We start from the raw sequence: 12,493 nt of genomic DNA, 5'->3' as shown, positions 1-12,493 counted from the left end.
TTCCTTTGTTTTGACCTTTGGACTGTTTATTCCGACTCTGATTCTCCGCTGCCTGTCCCGATCCCTGCTTGTTTCTGATTACGATTCTGGTTATCCCTGACACACCTGACGCCATTCCTGATCTCTGCCTGTATGACCATTCTGTTTAATAAATGCTGCATATGGATCCGAATGCCTCCGACTCCTTGTTACAGAAGACTTCGCCAAACCAGGATCCAGCAGCTTTAAGGAGTAAATCCAGGTCAGCCATGAATCCAGTAAGCCAACTTATGCGTTTACGTCAGGGAATTAGGCCCATCGAGGACTATGTGAAGAACTTTATTGAGTTTGCCCATTTATCTATCATGGACGAGATGTGCCTGATGATATTTTTTCGTGGTGGCCTATCTGAGCCGCTTGGCTCACTCATGCCTTTGCATGATCCTCACTGGACTCTGCAGTATTATATTGATCTGGCACTCCAACTGAGCAGCTCTGCATATACTGTGGGTGTTGTGGAGGAGGAACACAGCACTTTTGCAGTATCCACCACTCCTGAGCCTTGTCCTGTTATGGCCGCCAGCCCAGCGCCTCTGCACAAGATGGCCGCCAGCCCAGAGCCTCTGCACAAGATGGCCGCCAGCCCAGCGACACTGCACAAGACGGCCGCCAGCCCAGCGACACTGCACAAGATGGCCGCCAGCCCAGCGACACTGCACAAGATGGCCGCCAGCCCAGCGACACTGCACAAGATGGCCGCCAGCCCAGCGACACTGCACAAGATGGCCGCCAGCCCAGCGACACTGCACAAGATGGCCGCCAGCCCAACGACACTGCACAAGATGGCCACCAACCCAGCAACACTGCACAAGATAGCAGCCAGCCCCGTCAACTTTCCAGAGTCAAGTCAGGTCCCCGTCGACTTTCCAGAGTCAGGTCAAGTCACTACTAACACCCAAAAGTCAAGTAAAACAACAGTTAAATTTCATGAGTCGAGTCAGGTTCCAGTGAACTCGCCAGAGTCAAGTCAGGTTCCAGTGAACTCTCCAGAGTCGAGTCAGGTTCCAGTGAACTCTCCGGTGCTCATGAACCCTCCAAAGTCAGGGTTAGTCACAGTTGATCCTCAGGAACCAAGTCAAGTCACCAACGATCTTCATGAGCAAAGTCAAGTCACCAACGATCTTCATGAGCAAAGTCAAGTCACCATTAACCTCCGTGAACTAAGTCAAGTCACAGTTGATCCTCAGGAACCAAGTCAAGTCACCAACGATCTTCATGAGCAAAGTCAAGTCATCAACGATCTTCATGAGCAAAGTCAAGTCACCATTAGCCTCCATGAACTAAGTCAAGTCACAGTTGATCCTCAGGAACCAAGTCAAGTCACCAACGATCTTCATGAGCAAAGTCAAGTCATCAATGATCTTCATAAGCAAAGTCAAGTCACAGTTGATCCTCAGGAACCAAGTCAAGTCACAGTTGATCCTCAGGAACCAAGTCAAGTCACCAACGATCTTCATGAGCAAAGTCAAGTCATCAATGATCTTCATGAGCAAAGTCAAGTCATCAACGATCTTCATGAGCAAAGTCAAGTCACCATTAACCTCCGTGAACTAAGTCAAGTCACAGTTGATCCTCAGGAACCAAGTCAAGTCACCAACGATCTTCATGAGCAAAGTCAAGTCACCAACGATTTTCATGAGCAAAGTCAAGTCACAGCTGATCTTCATGAACCCAATCAAATCACCACAGATCTACCAGAGCCTCGTCACATCTCAGCCGAACTCCCAGAGCCTCGTCACATCTCAGAGCTTGTTTCTGATTACGATTCAAGTCTTTCACAGATGGTTACCCTGATTTACAAAACACATTACCACAAACAAAACTACTGTGGCAACTTTAATCAGCAGCTGATTGGTTAAGGGAATTAACATGCTTCACCCATAGTGCAACAGCACAACTTTGTATAGTTCAGCATAACAAAACTAGATTAGGTGGTGCATTTGGCAGCAATTGTATCTTAACTTTTTCCACAATTTGCTGGCCTTTTTTTGTTTGTTTGTTTGTTTGTGTATTTATCCATAAGACAGAATACATTTTGTAGTGCAGCTCATTGTCACTCACAGCCTCATATAAATATATGAAAAGGCAAAGTGACCAAAAACAAGTCAATGTAGTATAATCAGAAATTATGGAAAATTATGTATCACATGCTCAAAAGTCCATTCTACACACAAGAGAGGGAGAGAGAGAGAGATGAATGGTTGCTTAAGATGCTTATAGTGAGAAGCAGTGCTGGTTTAGTTTAATTTATACATTTAAGTAGACAGCAATCCTTCAGATAAAGACAAATTGACAGCAAATCTGTCAAAAAAGTGGGAAGATCCCACAGCTAAAAGGCATATCTGTCAGAGTTTGCCTACAGATTTAGGCCTAATTGATAATATTCTGAATATTTATATTTGACATCTAAGCCTCATTTTGTCGACTCAATACTTTAATAATATATAAGAAGTAGCATAATTTAAGTTTGCAAAGAGACCCATGAAAACTAACTTTGCTTTTGTTGCTCATGTTGTGATGAGATGTTCTGTAACCACTACAGTGTTCAGGACTGCACATACATTCAATATTAGAACTCTAGTGCCACAGAAGTGCCGATTTGCTGTCGACCTGAACGCACAAACAAACCTACTTAACCATATTTCAGGAACAAATTTGTACACAAAAGTGAGCAAAACCTGACAAAATCGCCAAAAACCTCCATTTGGGGACGTTTTTTTGAAATTGTAAAAATGCACAAAGTTTTCTGTGAGGGATAGGGGTGGGTTTAGGTTAAAAAGTGTACAACTAAGTGTAAAATATAATATTATTATACATAATATACAGTACAGACCAAAAGTTTGGACACACCTTCTCATTCAAAGAGTTTTCTTTATTTTCATGACTATGAAAATTGTAGAGTCACACTGAAGGCATCAAGGGCTATTTGACCAAGAAGGAGAGTGAAGGGGTGCTGCGCCAGATGACCTGGCCTCCACAGTCACCGGACCTGAACCCAGTTGAGATGGTTTAGGGGTGAGCTGGACCGCAGACTGAAGGCAAAAGGGCCAACAAGTGCTAAGGAACTCCTTCAAGACTGTTGGAAGACCATTTCAGGTGACTACCTCTTGAAGCTCATCAAGAGAATGCCAAGAGTGTGCAAAGCAGTAATCAAAGCAAAAGGTGGATACTTTGAAGAACCTAGAATATGACATATTTTCAGTTTTTTCACACTTTTTTGTTATGTATATAATTCCATATATAATTCCACATGTGTTAATTCATAGTTTTGATGCCTTCAGTGTGAATCTACAATTTTCATAGTCATGAAAATAAAGAAAACTCTTTGAATGAGAAGGTGTGAAGGTGGTCTGTACTATATATTAATATATATATTATAAGTGTATAATGTATAACTGTATATAAAACTGTACATAAAGCAATAGAGGTCTATGTAATATCCCCATTTAGCTAAGTGTGTGTGTGTGTGTGTGTGTGTGTGTGTGTGTGTGTGTGTGTGTGTGTGTGTGTGTGTGCACGCCTGCTTGTGGTCGTTCACTCATGCTATGTCTGATTAAGGTGATGATCTGGAAATACATGTATTTGAAACAACATCATGAGATATCCACAACACTGGACAAAGATCATCACATGGCATATAGTTTGAAAGGCTGTGCGTTCTACTGTAGGCTATATACGCTGAGCCACTTCATACAAACGTCAGTAGCTCTTCAACCGACAATAACACACAGTTTTGTCAAAGCTATAAAATACAATTGATGTACAAACTGTAATGTTGAATGGTTATAATTAATGGCTAAAATTAAAATGCATTTAATAGAGACATCATATTACGATCGGAGACCCAGTGAAACACAGGAGACGAGAGATCCAATCGCAGTATGGGTTTTAATGGGTAATCTAAAGAGAAATCAACAAGCAGGGGTCAAAACCATAAATCCATCCAACAAATAAACAGGGAAGGAACAGGAACTCGGAAGACGAGGAACTCGGAAGGCGAGGAAACTGGGTGACGGAAAGAAAGGACTCCATGAAGACAAACAGAAAAGACCAGTTAACATAGGCTGGGTAATGACTATCAAGTGAAGACACCTGAGTGCAATTAACAGGAGTTCAATTACTGTGATGAAGGGACAAGGCATTGTGGGAATTGTAGTGCCTACGGTGAGGTGCCTATGGGGAAGTTAGACCACTAGTGGACACCCAGGGAAACAGAGACCAGACAGCGTGACACATCAATAGCAGTATTGGTATCAAAAATACTGCCCCTTTTTTTTAAATAATAGGCTACTTAGTAAAGAGATGCCATTAAACACATTTAAAATATACCACCTTTATGTTATTTCTACATTAATTTGGAGGTAATATATTAGTATGCAATTAATTACTATTAATTACAGAAAAATATGCAATTATTTAGTTAATTTATTTTTTAATCGACTGACAGACAGCATTAATATTAGCCTTTTATAGATGTCGATGTTGGTAATGTTAGTTCATTTTACTGCTGAATATGCATTTAAATAAAATTTCTAATATTATAGGCCCCACAGAAAGAAATCGGCACGCCCCCCACCCCCTCGGCCCCCTTCAAATTTCCATTTAATAATACGGCCCTCAAATGATAAACTAATTGAATAGCCCTGCCCTAGGGGCAAACACCACCAACCCTCATATTACCTATACATTACACCACTGAAAAATATCAATGCTTATTCATTTTATAAGTTAGAGGATTTAAAGTGAGGCAGGAGGAAAGCTATCGAGAGAGAATAAAAGTGTTGAACTGGAAAAGTGGCCCGACAGGAACATTAAAGGTAGAAATAATAGAATAAAAGGAGAGATTCACTTACCTATACAACCATTACAGTAGAGAAAGACAAGTATGTCCTACTTATGTCAGATCTCTGTCTAAGAGAGCAGGTTAGATGAGCTGGCAGGGAAAGACATAGTGAGAGAGAGAGAGAGAGAGAGAGAGAGAGCAAGTGTTGATCAAATCACAGTGACATTGTAATAGAATAATTCATGTTTGAGTTTCACCAGCAAGCTTTTCAACAGACATTTTCAAAGAGGGAAACATCAGTGTACTTGCAACATCTCCAACATTCAAATGTTTTGATTAGTAATAAATATGCTGGGGCACAACCAGAGACTCTTGGTGTCACTGACTCCTGGCTTTCTTTTATGATTCTGAATAGACACCTTCTAAACTGTTTCATCTCTTTCTGAAAGACATATAGGTGCATCTCAAAAAATTTGAATATAATGGAAAATGTCTTTATTTTTTGTAATTTAATTTTAAAAAGCAAACTTTCTTATATGATTTTTTTATTTATTTATTTTTTATTCTGAGCTTAAAGGTAAAGGTTGTAGGACCTGCCACTAGAGGGCGCACTACCAAAACAATAACAATCGTGTGGTTTGATGACGCTAAGAAGGAGCTTGGAATGATGGGATTTGTTGTCTTCTACCCAACTGCTGACGGCCATTCAAACACAATAATTGGGCATATATAGCAAACGGGGGTTCAACGATTTGCACGAGTATATTACATACAAAGTCAATGCAAAGACGCGATCAGACTATGGATCAGAAGTGTCCTCGCGCGGGTCTAGAGACACGATGCCCCGCGTTTGGCGTGTATGCCCCATAATACTAATCTTGTTGATCGTTATAATAGCATACATTTTCTGTAAAGAATTTACAAGAAGTTGAAAACATTAGAGATATTGTTAGTAATCAGCTGGACAAAATATATAACACTAGCCTAGTGGTTTTTGGATATATTAATGCAAATATCTTACAAATTGTACCTTTAACTAGTTTGATTAATTTTGAGTATAAATACTGGGTACCTCTTGGGCTAGTTTAGAACATGCAACCACAATTATGGGAAAGACTACTGACTTGACAGTTGTCCAGAAGACGATAATCAACACCCTCCACAAGGATGGTAAGCCACAGAAGGTCATTGCTGAAAGGGGTGGCTGTTCACAGAGTGCTGTATCAAAATATATATTTATAGAAAGTTGACTGGAAGGTGTACAAGCAACAGGGATGACCACAGTCTTGGTAAGATTGTCTGGAAAAGCAGATTCAAGAACATGGGAGCGCTTCACAAGTAGTGCACTGAAGCCGGAGTCAGCGTATCAAGAGTCGCCACACTAAGACATCTTCAGGTAAAGGGCTACAGCTGTTACATTCATAGAACCAACCAAACTACTCCTGAACCACAAAAACTTCAGAAGAATTTCATCCACAGTCCTCTTTTCAGATGAAAGTAAATTTAGCATTTCATTTGGAAATCAAGGTCTGGAGCCTCACAGAGAATCTATGGGATATTGTGAAGAGGAAGATAAGTAAATGGACTGCATTTATATAGCGCTTTCAACAGACCCATGGCCATCCAAAGCGCTTTACAAGTTGCCTCACATTCACCCATTCACACACTCATTTATACACCGACTGCGGTGTCCGCCATTCAAGGCGCCATCCAGCTCGTCGGGAGCAGCTGGGTTAGGTGTCTTGCTCAAGGACACCTCGACACTTGGTAAGGTGGAGCCAGGGATTGAACCACCAACCTTCCGGTTTGTAGACAACCTACATGAACCACTGAGCCAATGCCATCCACGTAACATCAAGTAACATCTGAAAAAAAACAATACAGAGGAGCTGAAGGCCGTTATCAAAGAAACCTGGGCTCCGATAAGGCCTCAGCAGTGCCACAGGCTGATCGCCTCCATGCCACGCTGCATTGAAGCAGTAATTCGTGCAAAAGGAGCCCCAACCGAGTATTGAGTGCATAATTAAACCTGCTTTGGAGATCTTGAAAATTTCTCAAATTTTTATTTTGATTGATCTTTGAGAAAATATTGAGATTATGATTTTTTTTTATTTCCTAGGCTGTAAGTCATAACCATAAGAATTAAAACTATTTGAATATTTCAGTTTGTGTGCAATGAATGTAGAATATAAGAAAGTTAGCTTTTTTGAATTAAATTACAAAAAATAAAGCACTTTTCCACGACATTCAAATTTTTTTAGATGCACCTGCATCTTAATTTTTATAGTCCATAATTGAAAGTGATATGTAAATGAGTTTCACTTACAGTATGTTTGGACACAATTTATTATTATAAATAGCAAATTCTATATTATTCTTTTAATTTAAATTTACATTATTTGAGTTTTATTACTAAACTAATATTTTTAAAAGTCACTTATTTTATTAAAAAAATATTTACTATGGACTATTTAACACAATTAAATAACATAAATGATTGATTTAAATTCATAGGCATTTTTACTTGTCTGTAAAACGAATTTCAAACATTTAAACATAAGCTTTTAGATCAAAAAGGTCTATAAGAATATATGAAACATTATGTATTCTGTATATCAATGTATGAACCTGTGAATTTGTCAGAGGTCACTTTTACTCTTCTTTTACAATATCATCTGCAAAAATTGTATATATATTGCGAATAACATTTAGAATAACAGACACTGAAACTATAAGGAAAGTCTGTTTGTGTGTACATACATTTTGAAATTTACCAAATGTATTGGCCCTATAAAGTAAAGCTGAAAATATTTTAATCATGATCAATATATGTCAATTTCTCCATTGAGAACTGCAGTGTTCAGTAAATGACATTAAATTGCCAGTCATTGCATGAAATAAAGCTGATTCAACCAACATCACATAAGTTTTCTCTGAAACCTTTTGCTCATTTCTCATTCAATTCATTTGGGTTCCAATCAAGGCTTGAACAGGATGCTGTGTTTTTTTCCTGTTTCACCAGTCAGTGATGCTTATCTCTTGTCAACAGGCCAGACAGCGGTACACTTCACAGCGCTTCTCTGTAATCTAAATGAGAGGTGGATGTAGATACTGTAGGTTTAATGAACCTAGTCCAGTCAAGATTCCCTCAGAATTCACTGGTAATTAAATGGGGCTTGCTTGATGAGGGAACGTTTATGGAGAAAAGGGAGACAGGGACTAAACAAGGTAAAATTAGGACACCCTTTCCAGGCAAACACACATTCCCACAATGACTGCCAGGAGAGTCCAGTCTATTATTGTTGGTCTCACCATTATCCTGAAACAAACAAGAGTGAGCACGCAAGGGAGAAAGAGAATAGAGAAAGTGGGATAAGAAGAATGAGGGTGAAAAATAATGAGCAAGAAAGGAATTGAAAAATGAATCCTTCATATATGCTTTTTGTGATAGTTCATGTGTGGTTTGATTCGGGTGTGTGTTAAAGTGCATGGTTGTTATTCACGGTTGAACAACTTCTGCGTGACTAGATCTCAGTAATTGATCCTCTTTAAATGAAAACAAATCAAGTCAGCTCAGTTTAAGCATGCTATTTTGGAAGCCCTTTAAGAAGTCAAGGAGAGAAGTGCTGACACAAGTGCCAAGTAATAGCAGGAGAAAAATTTAAAAGGTTTAGTATACCCTAGTTGTTTTTAATATGAAAATTTTTATGAAGAATTAGTATGCAGCTCATAGTAATTTCAAAGTAACCACGGGAACCAAGCTCCAAAAATGACCAAAAACACAGTAAAAGTAACATAAATGTGGTCCGTATGATTTGTGTGCCACATTTCAAGTCTTCTGAAGCCGAAGTATATTATATATGTATATATATATATATATACAGTATTTTTTTTTTTTTAAATGAAAGTGACATGATATACAGCCAAGTATTGCGACCCATACTCAGAATTCATGTTCTGCATTTAACCCATCCAAAGTGCACACACACAGCAGTGAAAACACCCGGAGCAGTGGGCAGCCATTTATGCAGCAGCGCCTGGGGAGCATTTGGGGATTCAGTGCCTTGCTCAAGGGCACCTCAGTCGTGGAATTGAAGGTGGAGAGAGCACTCTCTCTATTCACTCCCCCCATCTACAATTCCTGCCAGCCTGAGACTCAAACTCACAATCTTTGGACCATTAGGCCACAATTTTTATTTTTATTTCTAAGTCATTATTCATCATTAATCTTCCTTTTAAGTGATCACTTAACTCAGTAACTATTGCTAGAGGTAAAAGATTCTCAAATGAACACCTCAGTGGTTACTAATGCTGGGTACCCACCACAAGATAAATGGGCTGATTTTGGGATGATTTTTCCCCTTCCAACAATCCTACTGTAGGTAATGTCCCGATTATCTTGCTGGTTCTAGAGATTATTTTATCAGATTTTCCTGTAATGTGAAGTGTGTTAAGAGTTACTGAATCTGCTCAGAAGAATGTTGGAAGCACCCATGATCGTGGATCAGAAATCCTGATGTGTGGGAGGAACACCGAGGACAAACGATCTGGAGATTTATCACGTGAAACGAAACAATATCCAATCAGAGAGATAGCTGACAGAGGAAGCATAACCATAATCTGTGACTCTAGAATTATTATATAGATTACAAGTCATATAGACAAATTTTGTGAAGCATTTTTGTCCTTTTAGAGCTTAATAAACATGAAGCTTGAAAAAAAACTGTATGGTGAAAAAAGAACTGTGAAAATTCTCCTTATATGCTCAACAATAAATATTTTATATGCATATGAGTGAATAAATAATTACAGTATTTTAATACTGGAGGGATGTGTATTTTTAAATAAAGTGAAGAAGTGGGAGGATGTGGTGAATGCTGAAAAATAAAAAATGAGTTAAAATGTGGGGAAAACAAAAGTGAAAACAAGTGTACAGAAAGAAGTGATGGAGTTCATGAGTCCTATAGTAGGAGATCATAAATAAGATGAATAGATCTCTTGTTTCAGTGGATGTATGAGGGTAGCGTGGGGATGCAAACATAGCGAGGTCTTTGTTTCAGAGAAAAATGCTTCTCTCTCTTTTTCACTATATTTGACCCCCTCCCTCTCTCTTCAGTATCAGGGATGTTATTGGGTATTTTTCTGTCTTGAATTCAGACCAACTGAGATCACATGTAAACAGTGCTGCTGTGCTTAACTGTGTGTATGCGAATAGTTCACCCCAAAATGAAAATTCCATCCTTTTCTCTAGCTTGACATTCATTAGTCAATGTCCAGTTTAGTTGTATAGAAAAGAGCAGCTTGTATGTGTGGCATAATGGTAAAGAAATGATGCTAGAATTTTCTTTTGGGCTTTTGCACATGTGAAATAAAACGGTGTATGAGTGTTGTCTGCATATGTGCATTTAAAGACAGCATACAGCATGAAGTATTCATAACCCCAATTGCAGAGTAGATGTACATAAGAGCAATATTTTTCTCTGTCTCTGTCTTATCCTACTGAGAGCTCTTTACGATATTGATCCATGTGTAAGAGAGACAGTCTGACTGCAGCCTGTAGTTTAAGTGTTGATTGTCGGTTTCTCAAATGCCCTGTTTTCTGCTCCTTCAACCCCACCAAAGGCTCCCTCCTGCAATCTCTCTCTTCTCTTGTGCTCGTCTCCATTCTTTCAATCATGTGGTGTATCTTCTTTCATTCAGTATAACGATGAGACGGAAGAAAATGTTGTAATAGTGCAATAGCATTGCGGTTTTTATAACCAGGAAAAGTAACTCTTGCTTTACCATCTGCAAAAATAGCAGCAATAGCAGGTAGTCCTCTAAAAAGCTATGACAGAAAAACAGGGTTTTTCCATTTGTGGTACCATATCTTATTTTATATATATATAAAATATTTTATATATTTAAAAAATATGTCTGTCTCTCTGTCTGTCTATTTATCTATCGATCGTTTGTCTGTGTATTCTTTATGTCCATATATCATTCTGTCATTCTATCTATCGGTCCATCTATCATTCTATTTGTCATTCAAGCCAACGTAAATACTAATGGAATCTTTTGGACTGTCAGTCAAGGACTGTTAATCAAATTTGTATACAAAACCAAATTTACCCACAAAAAAGGCTACATTGCAGATTTCTATATGCAAAATCACAAGTTTTTGGAATTTGCTCTAGTAAACACAAAATTTACAAGCGCTAGCTATGATGGAATTTGGTAGCCAGTCTATCGGGCCACGTTGTCTCAAGTGAGAAATATGCCATTGTGTTTTAGCACCAGTTTAATTGGATGCGGGTGACAGGAGAATAGAGGAAGGAATTGTCTATGTGGCTGTGTCTAATGGATTCAGAGCTAATTAAGTTCACACAAGAGATAGAGGCTCGCCACCATCAGAGGGACATAATGGCAGAATGTGTACGTGTTTGTGGGTTGACCCACACACACTGAGCAGTAAACACAAGTTTGTTTCTAATCACACCATTGTCTCCGTTCTCTGTATGAGAGGATCAGAGGTGAGCAGCAAGCTCTTGTGGTCCTCTCTCTCTGAGTATGCATGTTCCTTTTTTAATTTATTTTTTGTTTTTAGATCATTCCTTTTCACACCCTCTCCTACTTTTCCTCAATACCGGCCTCTGTTTCCTCCCTTCTAATCTCCATGTTTTTCTTTCTCTCCCTCCATCTCTCAGTGTGCTTGCAATACTCGTCCTGCCTTTATACACCAATTTTATGGTATATTTCAGTGTGAGGACGCAGGACACCAGGGGGCAAAATAAAAGAACAGGATGTTTTGGTGATTATTAGACAGAACACATTGAGACTCGAAATGAATCTATCAAAAGGGATAGAGGCAGTGAGGAAAAACAGGTTGAAAATGAATCACGATGAACACAGATGTACGGTACTGATTGAGTGTTTGAATGCTGCCTTTGGGGACATGTGATGATGTGCATGCACAGGGTCCAAAATTAACACCCGTCAAACAATTCATGCAGGTACAAATGGCTTTGCAGGTTAAATAATATATTTAAAAAAGGTACTACTGAGGGTAGGGACTTTTAGGAACTGCAACATAAAACGTATTACTTATTTTGCAACACAAAATAAGTTTATGATGGCTATATAACTTTTTCCTCCAAACACCAAAACATAGACAGACAGACAGACTGACTGATCGACCGATCAATCGATAGATCTCTATCCATTGTTTTATCCTTCTGTCGTTTGATCCATCATACCTATCATTCGGTCTATTTATCATTTGTTTTATCTATTGTTCGACTTGTTGTTCGTTCTATCTATTGTTTGGTCCGTCTATGTTCTATCTATCATTCATTGCATCTATCGATCATTCACTTGTTCTATTGTTTGTTTTATCATTCTATCATTCTGTCTTTAGTTCAATCTATAATTTTTTCTATCACTGTATTTATCAGTCTGATTAACGTTTTTCCAACCACCAATATTATATGAGCAACAAAATCAAAATGTCTTCAATTAATTGAATTTAAAATGTAATTGATTCAGTATGATTATTCCTTGGTCTTAAAGCGATAGTTCACCTAGAAATATTCACCCAAGAATATTCTCTCGTCATTGGTAATCAAACAGTTGACGGTAGTCATTGACTTACATTGTATTTTTTCCCACTATGGAGTAAATTCTGTAGTATGG

The 12,493-nt window shown here is 38.6% G+C and overlaps 1 protein-coding gene across 3 annotated transcripts in view; it reads left to right on the top strand.

The window, feature by feature from the left end:
• LOC132103278 (neuroligin-2-like) overlaps positions 1-12,493 on the top strand; it is a 203,882-nt gene that overhangs the window by 117,986 nt on the left and 73,403 nt on the right. The window lies entirely within an intron of this gene.

This window comes from Carassius carassius, chromosome 2, assembly GCF_963082965.1.
Source record: "Carassius carassius chromosome 2, fCarCar2.1, whole genome shotgun sequence".
NCBI classification, from domain to species: Eukaryota; Metazoa; Chordata; class Actinopteri; order Cypriniformes; family Cyprinidae; genus Carassius; species Carassius carassius.
The sequence above is the reverse complement of the archived record's forward strand: the minus strand, read 5'-3'. Positions and strand labels throughout refer to the sequence as shown.